The sequence below is a fragment of the Pelodiscus sinensis genome, chromosome 18 (assembly GCF_052426305.1).
Source record: "Pelodiscus sinensis isolate ZL-2025 chromosome 18, ASM5242630v1, whole genome shotgun sequence".
Lineage (NCBI taxonomy): Eukaryota > Metazoa > Chordata > Testudines > Trionychidae > Pelodiscus > Pelodiscus sinensis.
In genome coordinates, this window is record NC_143069.1 from 28,376,954 (window position 1) to 28,388,898 (window position 11,945).

Consider the following 11,945-nt stretch of genomic DNA (forward strand, 5'->3'; position numbering starts at 1 on the left):
GATCTGCTAGGGACTCCCCAGCTGACTCCCAGCTCCATTCAAGGGCTGCCACTTTGAAGCATCCTCGTCTTCTCCCCATCTCCTTGCTGCCTCTGACAGGGGCAGCCAGGGAGCGGGGAACAACTACCCGTCTGTTCTGTCAAATATCTGATAAGCATTTGCTTATCAGACAGTCGACTAGCCCTTAACATCCCTACTTAGAAGGGAGCTGGGGCGGTGGGGACAACACTTTTTGATGGAGGCTGCTCCAAGATGTTGGCAAGTGGCCTAGGGCTGCTCTGTTCTGTGGAGGGGGGTGAGGTCTGGTAGGGGGAGGGGGAGAGCACCTGGATGCAGGGTCTGAAAGGGAGTTTAGGGAAGGAGGAAGCCATTCTAGCCCCAGGAGTTGGGGCCAGGTCCTGGGCCGTCAGCTCAAGCCTCGTGTCCTCTTGGTTTCAGATCTTTGGGCAGCTGTTCACCGCAGAGCAGACAAGCTTCTTTTTGAAGACGGCGTTGCTCATGGTCTGCTCCCTATTGCCACTCCCTAACCTGGCCGGGCTGATCCAGACCTATTCCCTGCTGGGGCAGGTCCAGCAGCTCCTGGGATACATGGTGAGCAGCCAGAGCAGATACAGAAGAGTGGGGCAGGGCCAGGGTCTCCTTCCCATCCCCTCAGGGAGTCCAGCCTGCCCCTTTCCTCAGGCTGCCCCTCATCCCACATCCCTGTTGGCAGAATCCCTCCTGCCACTGTGAGCATCCCTGCAGGGCTTCCATGGAGAGACAGTATTGGGGGTCACCGGGATCGGTCCCTGTCAGACAAAGGTGGAACCAGCCCCAGGGCCTGGCTGGGAAAGATCAGAATTCCTGTGAGAAATCAGCTCCCTGGGAGCTGAGCAGATCTCCTGGCTGCTGGGACTCAGCACTAGGAATAGAAAATGCCATGTGGTTAGTGCTGGAGATAAAATACCCCCTTTCTGAGGTCCCTTTTCAGGGACAAAACCTGCCTGTAATTGAAAAATAAATCTCTTATCTGTGTCTGGCTGAAGAAACAAACCAGGCAGGATGTTAGATCTGGGCAGGGCAGATCCCTCGTGTGCACAGACCTCAGCTGAGCTGGGGTCACCTTTCCCTTCAGCTCTCTAGAGGGCCAGATCCTCACTGGTGTAAATCTGCATTGACTCCAGTGAAGCAACACCAGTTCATATGAGTTGGGGATGTGGCCCAGAAGCTCTCACACTCAGTTTTACTGGTTCCCATTTCTTTCACTGAAGAGGATTTGTTGACAGTCTGGGCCAGCTACTGCTCTCGGTTCTATTTCCTCCTACCCTGTTCTGAATTAGCCCCGGATTCCCATGTACTCACTGTGCAGCAAGAGGCACAGAGACAGCAGCATCAGATCAGTGGAGAGAACCAATTGGGATGGAAACAGCCCAGAAGTGTCTTTTCCCAATGGGTGTCAGCAGTAGGGCACAATTAACAGTTTCACCCAGATCCCATCGGCCCCCTTTGTCCCGTCTGACTTCAGGAGAAGAGATGCTCCAGTGTCGGTCTCTGCTCCAATCTGCCCATGTCTCCCCCACTCCCTCAGGTTGGATATTCAACCAGCTTCTCTCTCGGCTCCCAGGCCTCCTTGGGTCAGTAGGGCTCAGGCAGCAGAGACACCTCACCTCTATCCCCTCCTCAGGTCTGATATTCATCACCACTCCGCTCCGCTTCCTGTCCTATGTCACCCCCCTTCCCCGCACTGGCCACAGCGTCTCTATTTAGGGCTGCAAGATTGAGAACCGAAGAGGCCTGGTTTACATGCTTAAGTCTAAACATACCACTGAGGAAACGCCTCCCATCCCATTTCACTGCCTGGGGACTGAGACAGCCCCTGGCTAGCCACTGTTGGGCCAGGGTGAAAGGTCACTGGGTGATTGGGGTGGGACTGGGATGTTGGAGGAGCCTGAACCTTTTGCCTCCACCTTGGTTTCCAGTCCCTGATGAGAAGGATTTGATAGCAGCCTTCAACTTCCTGAAGGGAGGTTCCAAAGAGGATGGAGAAAGGCTGTTCTCAGTAGTGACACATGGCAGAACAAGGAGCAATGGTCTCAAGTTGTGGTAGGAGAGGTCCAGGTTGGATATTAGGAAAAACTATTTCCCTAGGAGAGTAGTGAAGCACTGGAATGGGTTACCTAGGGAAGTAGTGGAGTCTCCATCCCTAGAGGTGTATAAGTCTTGGCTTGATAAGACCCTGTCCGGGTTGATTTAGTTGGGATTGGTCCTGCCTAGAGAAGGGGGCTGGACTTGATGACCTTCTAAGGTCTCTTCCAGCTCTATGGCTCTATGATTCTATGATTCTAAGGACCCATCTTTCCCAGAGGAAAATTCTCTGTCTGGGCTTAAGGGCACATAAATGGGGTCTGGGCCTCATGTGGGACCCTCTGCACAGGGGTGAATGTTGCCCCCAGAGAACAGTTACTACAGGGCTTCCCCACTTGCTTAGTCTTCTCCATCCCATCCTCGAATGCCAGCTCCAGCCACTTCTGCCCCTCCTGCCTTGACTGCCCCACTCCCGTTTCCTGGAGTCTGCTGTCCATGTAGAGAGATGGGCGCCAGGGCATGGCCAGACAGGAAAGGACACAAGGCAGCTGAGAAAGAGCAACTAGAAGTGACCTCTGAGCAGGTGGGAGCTGGAATCGGTGTTATTAAGCCAGTGGGGGAACTAAAGGTATCTTGGAAATAGACATTAGCACCTCTACAGGAAGTCAAACAACTGAGGGCTGCAAGGGAAATGTGTCAGGAGCAGAGGGCAGAGCAGTTTTACAGAGCAACTGACACAGAAGTGGATTGTCCTGGGATGGAGGCTGAGCACGTTTCACCCTGGGTGGAGGCAGCACTGCAGAGCAGCTGTTTGGGGGATGTTCAGGAGTGTTTAGATTCTGGAGGGGGGACCAGTGCAGCTCAGGGGAGGGTGAAGCAGAGCAGTTTCACGCTATTGGTCAGAAGCAGAGCCTAGATCATGACAGGGTGGAAAAGGGTAAATATGTCTTGTATTTTTTTAAAAAATCATCATTCATTTGTGGAGAATATTTTATTTACATTCTCTGCCCCCTTATTCCTGGTGCCAAAATGGTAAAAATTGAGGGAAGGGAAATCCATAAGAACATATGAACATAAGTCTTCTAGTGATGATTAGTGATTATGGGACTCCATTTAAATCACCTTAAAGGGGCTGATTTCCAGCAGGTGGCGCTCAGTTCAGTCTGTCTGTCTCCCCTTAATGTGGCTCATGTTGGACTCCATAAATATGTGGCCATTGTGGAAGGTTTGGTCAGAAGTGCTTATGGTAATTATGCCCATACCGAATCTGTGAGTGAAACCAGCTGTAGCAGTGTGAGGGGCTGTCTCTCAATGGACCAATCTGCCCTTGGCCTTCGGGTGAGACTGCAACCCAGAGGATGTTGTGATCAAGCTCCTCGGGCACAACTGCCCTGCGTGGACACCGTGCAGCCAGGCCAGTTCTCAGCTGCCCAAGCCTTCCTGGCATGGTGAACATGGATCATTTCCTGCTGTGGCACAGGGGCAGCTGTGGGCATTGCTCCTGTGTTCCCAGTGCAGGTGGACACCAGACCCAGCACCTGCCCCCATGAACCACACAGCCCCTGCCACTCTAGTGCTTCATGGGAAGTTGGCTGGTATCAGATAAGGGGTGATTTTATAGTGCTGCAGTTACATCAGTGTCAGTCCCTGAGCACACCCATCCTGCGGTATAAAAGCCCTTTTCTGCTTGATGTTATTTTAGAAGCAATATAAACTATACAGCATAAACATTTAAAAGTGAGTTACATTAGCCATGGACTGTTAGTCAATTTTAAAATCAAGGTGGATGTTGTTGTCACAGTGATGTTCCAGTTTTAACAGTTCTTCTGAAGCATTTTCTGGCTTTTGGTATACAGTGGGGCTACGTCTACACTGGCCCCTTTTCCGGAAGGGGCATGTAAATTTCACCAGTCGTCGTAGGGAAATCCGCGGGGGATTTAAATATCCCCCGCGGCATTTAAATAAAAATGTCCGCCGCTTTTTTCCGGCTTTTAAAAAAGCCGGAAAAGAGCGTCTACACTGGCCCCGATCCTCCGGAAAAAGTGCCCTTTTCCGGAGGGTCTTATTCCTACTTTGAAGTAGGAATAAGACCCTCCGGAAAAGAGCACTTTTTCCGGAGGATCGGGGCCAGTGTAGACGCTCTTTTCCGGCTTTTTTAAAAGCCGGAAAAAAGCGGCGGACATTTTTATTTAAATGCCGCGGGGGATATTTAAATCCCCCGCGGATTTCCCTACGACGACTGGTGAAATTTACATGCCCCTTCCGGAAAAGGGGCCAGTGTAGACGTAGCCAGGGGGAGGTGTCACACTAGATGATCACAGTGGGCAATGAACCCGAGAAAGCCTCTGACTTGAGCATACGAGCATCCCTGTGGGAGCTGTACCAGCAATGCTAGAGCCATTTAATTATACTGGTAAATTTCCTCCTGTATAGTGAAACTCTGGAATTAACAGCTTTTTCAATCAATATCTTGCCTGTCTTGGTTCGCCTTCTGTCACTGCGGCATCTGAGCCCCTCATTGCCATTGGTGAGGTTTCTCCTCCTGGAGAGGCAGGGCAGCTCCTGCTTATTTTGCAGATGAGGAACAGAGAGACTCAGTGATTGAGCCCAGGGCACATGGAGTTTGCAGCTGCGTCAGGGACTGAAGCCAGGGATCTAGAGGACTTGTCTACTGTCCTGGAAGGCCAGTGACCCTGGGCTATTTTGTCCAAAGAAGGGAAGCACCAGTAGACTGGAAATCTAGGAAAAAGTCAGAGACACAAGCTGGGACATCTGTCCCAGAGAATGTAATTGATCTCAGAGTGTCCCACCCTCTTTTGCTTCTGGGCTAGATCCTGCCTCTCTCCTGCTGGCCCAAACCCCACGGCTGGCATTGCAGTTAGACCCATCTCTCCAGCCCTAGTGGGGATATCATTGGAGTCACACACTGCAGGACTAGCGAGCAACCGGCTGCTGCTCAAAAGAGGGAAGAGAGAGGCGAGCAGGTCATAAGCAGCAGCCCCTGCTCAGTGACTCTCTGCACACACAGCCTGGCTGTTTCGTGCAGTTGCAAAGCAAAGAAACCACAGTACAGGCAGGCAGCTCCCTGAGCATCTGCAGTCATCTTTGCAGGCTCTTCTTCCCCTGTCCAGCAGTGAGCTCTCCCCTGGCCTCAGCCTGAACTAGCAGCCCAGGAGGATGGGGTGTATCACACGCTATGATGCAGGACTGACTAACCCACTGCTATTTTTGTCTTCTTAGGTTAACCTTCCCTCCACACTCTCCATTTACTGCTCTTGTTGGGTTTCTGGGCAGTTTATTTTCATAGTTGTACATTTAAAAGCTAGACAGGACCAATGGGCCCATCTAGTCAGAGCGTCTGCCCAGCCCAGGCCTAATGGCCGCTTCCCCCAGGGCCATGCTGTCTAGCCTGATTCCCAGCTGGCAAACCCTAGCACTGGGGCTGGGAGGGGCATTCAGTAGCGGGGGTCCATGCCAGCCAGGGACTATGGACTATGCTTCCCAGCTTCCTGGGGCCGCACTGCCTGGCGCTCCATGACTGAAGGGGGGGCTCTGGAGCCAAGCTGCCCTGCACTCCAGGCTGTGAGTGGGGGAGCCGAGTGCGTTAGCCTGAGGGAGAGGCCATTAGTCGCAGTGGGGGATGGGCTCTGTTTGCCATGGAAACTAGTGGTTCAACCACCAGCCATGAACAGGCGACTGCTTTCTAGCCGCGTCGACAGGGGACGTCGTGGCAGAGGCATCTTTGTACCAGCCCAGACACAGCCCTGGGTTGCTGCTCCAGCCGGCCCCTCGCCCCAGGCACATGCGGGTTAGTGGCTCGGTAGCTCCCATGGGGCACTGGGTCTGTGCTGACAGGGAACCTGGCCCAGCCCCTTTGCCACTGAATGGAACTTCTGCCTCAGGTGACAGTTGGGCCCCGCAGCAGGCAACAGTTGGAACCCCCCCCCCATCCTCAACTGACAGTTGGCCATTGTCCCCTCCCCCCCTGGTGGCACTTGGCTGTTTCCCTCTGACTCTGCTCACCAGGCCCCTCCCCCCACAGCAGGTTCCCAAGTTGCTACGGGTGGCTCCAGCCCATCCCCCACACTTGCTGCACCCAGGGCTGGGGGGTTTGGCTTGTCCCCACAGGGGCTCCCCCAGGCTCCAGCCAGTCTCCAGCCGCAGCAGGCAACAGTTGGGAACCCCCTCCCCCATCCTTTGATTTCGGGAGGTTCTGTTATGCGGCTGAGCACCAATGAGTCCTGCATTGCTGCAACTGGAGCATTAATGACACCTGTCCCAGTGCTGCACGATGGTTGTGTACATCATAGTCTCTTCTCTCTGGGGCTTTGGATGCTTTCAGATAAAACACAATAATGTAACTTTTCTGCTCAGCCCACCTAAAGCCAGAGAACAGAAGTCAGAAAATGTCTGTCTGGCACCACTGCTGTATGCAGCAGGGCCGATGGCTACTGTGGGCCATGGGGCAAATGGGGGAGAGGGGACAGCTCCAAAATCTGGTGGAGCAGGGCCACAGGCTGAAGTGGGGGGCTGAGGGCAACCAGCCCTTAGTGCCACCTGGACCATGACACACCTCTGAGCCCCACAGCGTGCCTAGTGTGGCCCTCCCTCCCTGTGTTGGTGGACATACATCAGGAGCGGTTCTATGGGCATCTAGGCTGGGAAACACCAGTGACCCCACTTCCTACATCAACACCTCTGAGGCAGGCAGCTCAGATTTCCCCCTCCACAGCCTGGGTCTGATTCTGTTATTCCCCACAATTAGGACAGCTGGGTTTTGGCCTGACACCTGCTGGCTGTACACAGGAGCCATTCTCTCCATGCCAGCCAGCTCTTGAGACAGTGCCAGTTTCTATCTGTGATGATGTGTCAGTACAGACTCAGAGACGTCAAGGCCAGAAGTGAATGTCATGATCATTTGATCTGACCTGCACATCAGAGGCCACAGAACCTTACCCACCCCGTCCTGTCCGAGTTACTAACATCCTCAAATCATTATTTAAATGACTTCATGTTACAGAGACACCACAAAATTACACTAGTTTAAAACTGCAAGTACCCCGTACTGCAGGGGAAGACACAAAACTACCCCATGTATCCCTCTGGTGTCTTCATAGAGAGCAACTATATCCCCCTTCAATCTTATTAAATGTATTAAGTTTAATAAGCTTAAAAGAGTCCAGCTCCTTGAGTCTGTTCTTGTAAGGTGGGTTCTCCATTCCTCGGCTCCTCCTAGCAGCCCTCCTCTGCGCCTGCTCCAGTTGGAATTCATCTTTCCTAAACATGGGAGATTAGCTTTGCACACAGTGGGCTAGCAGAGGCCTCACAGGTGCGTTATACAATGGGAATCACGCCTCCCTTTCCCTACTGGAAATACTTTTCTGGATGAACCCTAGCACTGCATTTTCATGGCTATCCCTGCATGATAGCAGCACACAGCTCCTCTCTCTGGGATACAACTTTAAATGGGTTACATTTCCTGGCCATGGGGGAGTCTCCACTATTGCTGCGGTGTGGAGTTCGGAAAAAGATGTTTCCCTCTCCTCTGGAGCTGTGTCTGTAGGGGTCAGGGCCTGGCCAGGTTAACAGCAGGTGTAGCTCCTGGACAGAGATCTGGAGCAGCAGCAGCGAGACCAGGTGAAACAGACACCACTTGGAGCTGAGGAGTCCTGAGTAAATCCATGTTCTGAGCTGAACTGGAACAGGCAAACCAATCGCTCTTTCCTATCCCTTCAGTTTGTCATTAATTAAAGCTGCGACTCACCCTGGTGCTTCCTGGCAAATTCACGGAGGCATCTGGGGAGAGAAGGACAATTACATGTCATCACTGGGGTGTAAGTGCCCTTAAAGGAAGGCACCTCCTTGAGTACGAATTATAACAATATGGTTCCTACTCCTCCCTTACCCAGGACAGAACTCCCTCATGGATAGCACTGAGCACCATGGAGCCTGGTCCTGATCAAGGTCTGTAGGTGATACAAAAGTGGGAAGATTTCATACGGTTGGTGAAGATGGTCAGTGGAAACTGTCTGTATATTCTAGTTTGTCACAGAGTCGGCTTTTGGCAGAAAATGTCAACATTTGTGAGTGCCCAAAACCTGAAATAGTTTGGCCAAACCCAGAAATATTGATCAGAATATCACTCTGGTGCTGCATGGGGCTTGTAGTTCAGTTGCCTCATGCTCATAGTCTTTTCTATAGTCTCGCTCCACTGCATCTCCCAGGATGCGCTGCAACCTGGAACTCCCATGATGGACTCCTTCCCATCACCAAGAGGGGAGAAAATGTGCATCATGGGAGAATCAGAGAGTCTGGATCAAAGAAGAGAACAGGAACATGAGCTCCTAAATTACACATCTTAGGCACTCTTGCCCCCCAGCTCCCAGTGATGGGGCGTGAGACATTGTCCAGAGTGAGCTTTCCCTGGGATTTGACTTTTCCAAGAAGGAAGGGGAGGGGTAACACTTCACCTCAGTCCCCTAAGTGCTGTCAATGCAGGGCTGGGTATAACAGGTAAAAGGTGGGACAAAGGAACCTCAGGGACTTAGATGCCTGAGCCTTGGGACTCGGAGAACATTTGCTCCTCATTCACTTTGATCAAAGGCAGCTTGTTGTAATTCTTGACTAGAAGGTCTGATCTAGGATCTGTCCTCCCTCCATCAAGTAATGTGCTTATCCCGCCCCCCTGACCCTTGCATTTCTCCATGTACAGGTAACCCAGTAACCCCAATACGCTGTAAAAGCTCTTACATTGAATCTGATCTTCAGGAGCATTGCTGGTGTCATGCTGGACTTGTTCCCTGTGAAGAGTGATAAGGACAAGCTGTATCAGTGATACTGCTCGCTTTCTCTCCCTCCCATTGGTGACACTGAGTCTGGGTGGCATATTTCAACAGAAATTAAAAAATTTCATGAACAATATCTTTGGCCAAGTCAAATGTTTGGTCAAAACTGTCTGGTTTACTTGCATTTTTAGTGACAAAAACTTAAATGAAATGTTCATTTTGTTCTTTCCAATGGGCAGCTTGTTTTGTTTTACTTTGGATTTTTTTGTCCCTCCCCCCATTTCCAGTGAAATATTTGGAACAGCTTTCTATCTGAAATGTTTTCACACAAATATAACTTAAATATTTGGCCCAGGCTCAGGATGTAGAAAGGTTGATTGTTCCTTAATGTCCTTGGATAATGTGGAAATGAAGCTGCAGAGTCCACTTTCTGGCCAAGTTTGCTAACCCACTCCCATGTCCCAGAGAAAGGATCCAGAAAGGAAATCAGATGAGAAAGGGAATAATCCCCTCCTACCTTTGGTCCCTTCCTAAAGACACATTGGAAGCAGTGGGACAGAGTGATCAGGTCCATGGATGTGTTTCCTCATGGACAGAGAGAGAGAAAGAGAGAGAGAAGAGAAATTGAACAACGTGCCCCCCGAATTCATCACCACATTAAGAACGTAAGAATAGACATACTGGGCCAGACAAAAGGTCCATCTAGCCCTGTCTGCCTACAGTGGCCAATACCAGATACCCAGAGGGAGGGATCACAACAGGTAATCCTCACGTGATCCCTCCCCTGTCACCCACCTGCAGAGAAACAAAGGCTAGAGACCCCATTCTTACCTATCCTGGCTAATTGCCAGGGCTCGACAAATTAAGGAAAACCCTACTCGCCAGACAAAAAAGAGATTTGCCACTCCCCCCCCCAAGTGTTTTTTAATGGCATAAATTCCTAATAAGAATAAGAACAGTAATTACTAATAAGTTATTAATAAATATCACCCAATTTATTAATAAATATCTTATAAACCTTTACCTTTTCCCTCTGCTTCCATGTCTCCTCCCCTTGCTCCATCAGCTCCCCTGGTGCCTGCTGCCCCCCAGCCCCTCATCCTCCTCTGCTGTCCTGACTCCTGCCCTTCTCACTGCCCTCAGCCTTCCTGAGATCTGCCCCCCTCCACCAGCCCTTCTCTCCCCCCTGTGCCCACTTCTCCAGTAGCCCCACTCTGATCATGTGAGCTACCCCTCCTCATCCCCTCTCCTAACATCTCCCTCTACACACCTGCCCTGCCTCTCTCCTCTGGTGCTGGTCCCCCCGCAGGTGTCTGCCCTTCTGCTTCACCCCCAGGCACCGGCACCTTCCTTTAGCCCTGCACCCTCCTGGTGCCTCCCCCTTCCCTCACTGCCCCTGCCTCCTTTGCCCTCTTTTTCCCCCCCGATACCCACCCCCTCACCACCCTCAAGCCCATGTGCCCTCACACATGCCTTGCTCTATCCGCACCTTCCTCATGCCCAACCCTTCTTTCAAGCCTTCTCTTAGCACCTCCGCCTCCCCCCTCCTGCCCCCAATGCCCTTCCCCTCTCCTTTCCCAGCACCCTGTCCCCCCTCCCACTGACACCTCCCCATCTATCCTTTTCCTCATTATCTGCACTTGGCCCCCTGGCATTTGTCTCTCCTGCACTCCTGTCCCTTGGTGCCTTCCCCTTTTTTCTTCTTCTTCTCCTGACCTCCTCCCCTCCCCTCAGCACAAGCCCCTTCCCATATTTTTCTCCTTCCCTTCCCTTTCCCCACAGCCGCAGCCGGCTCCTGCCTTCCACTTTGTGGGATTGTCGGAGCCTTTTTTAATCCAGCAGTTGCCAGCCGTGACGTCAGGACACCACGTCATGCCAGTGTCCTGGCGTCTGCCGGCGTCCCATCCTCTGGCTTGCGCCTCACCTCCTCATGATGGAGCTGCACACAGGCAGCCTGGCGCTGAGAATCACCGCACTTCCCATCCCCTACAGCGCTCTGCTCCTCCACCGGCTGGCGGATCGGATAGGGCCACACTGCCTGTAGTGCGGGCTTCGGCAATCCCATCACAACGACCCACTAGGCCAGTCCGCCCCTGCACTCTCCAGCTTGTAAAATCTACTCGCCACAGATGAGCGGGTGAGTATATTTGTCAAGCCCTACCGATAGCCATTGATGGACCTAACCTCTATGAATCTGTCTAGCTCTTTTTTGATCCCTGTTATAGTTCTAGCCTTCATCACATCCTCTGGCAAGGAGTTCCACAGGTTGACTGTGCACTGGGTGAAGAAAAATTTCCTTTTGTTTGTTTTAAATTTTCGACCTATTAATTTCATTTGATGACCCCGAGTTCTTATATTGTGGGACTAAGTAAATAACTTTTCCTTATTCACTTTTCCCATGCCAGTCATGATTTTATAGACCTCTATCATATCCCCCCTTCCCCCAGTCTCCTCTTTTCTAAGCTGAAAAGTCCAAGTCTTTTAAATATCTCTTCATATGGAACCCGTTCCAAACTCTTCATCATTTTTGTTGCCCTTTTCTGAATGTTTTCCATCTTTTTGAGATGAAGCGACAACATCTGTATGCAGTGTTCCAGATGTGAGCATACCATGGTTTTGACACAAAGTCCCACCCTCACAAATACCCATCCAGCACTCCCCTCCACCAGCCCCACTGACTGCCCTTGGCTCTGGTATGGTCACATCTGATTTTAGTCAGTCTGATGGTGTTTGATGTTCCACATAAAGCCCCAGATTTGAGAGTCACATGCTTCAGAAGTTTATAACTTTCACGTTTGGGGTGAAAATCTTGAAATTATGACTCAAAGGCTTCCAAAGCTCACATTCCCCCCCCCCCCCCGGGCAAATTCAAAATGCCCCTATTTACGTCTTGTTGGCAATCCCATGAGTTCTGAGTCACTCTTGAGATGGTCGGGTGACTGGAGGCTGTGAGAGCTGGGGGCTGGGTCAATGTGAGGAAGGCTGCAGGGCAGAGCTGTGCCCAGAGCTGTGTGTTCACTAGGCCCTAGTGAACTCTGAAGGAAAGCTCTTACACACAGGCATGGGCACAAGGGCCCTTCCTGGCTAGGGGATGTC

The 11,945-nt window shown here is 51.6% G+C and overlaps 1 long non-coding RNA gene across 1 annotated transcript; it reads right to left on the reverse strand.

Moving 5' to 3' along the window:
• Positions 1–6,124: 6,124 nt before the first annotated feature.
• Positions 6,125–9,973, reverse strand: LOC112546748 (uncharacterized). The gene is made up of 4 exons (XR_016347075.1): positions 9,367–9,973; positions 8,815–8,864; positions 7,970–8,030; positions 6,125–7,860 (listed from the first exon to the last, which is right to left on the reverse strand). It is a non-coding gene; the product is annotated as an uncharacterized LOC112546748 (long non-coding RNA).
• Between the last annotated feature and the right edge of the window lie 1,972 nt (positions 9,974–11,945).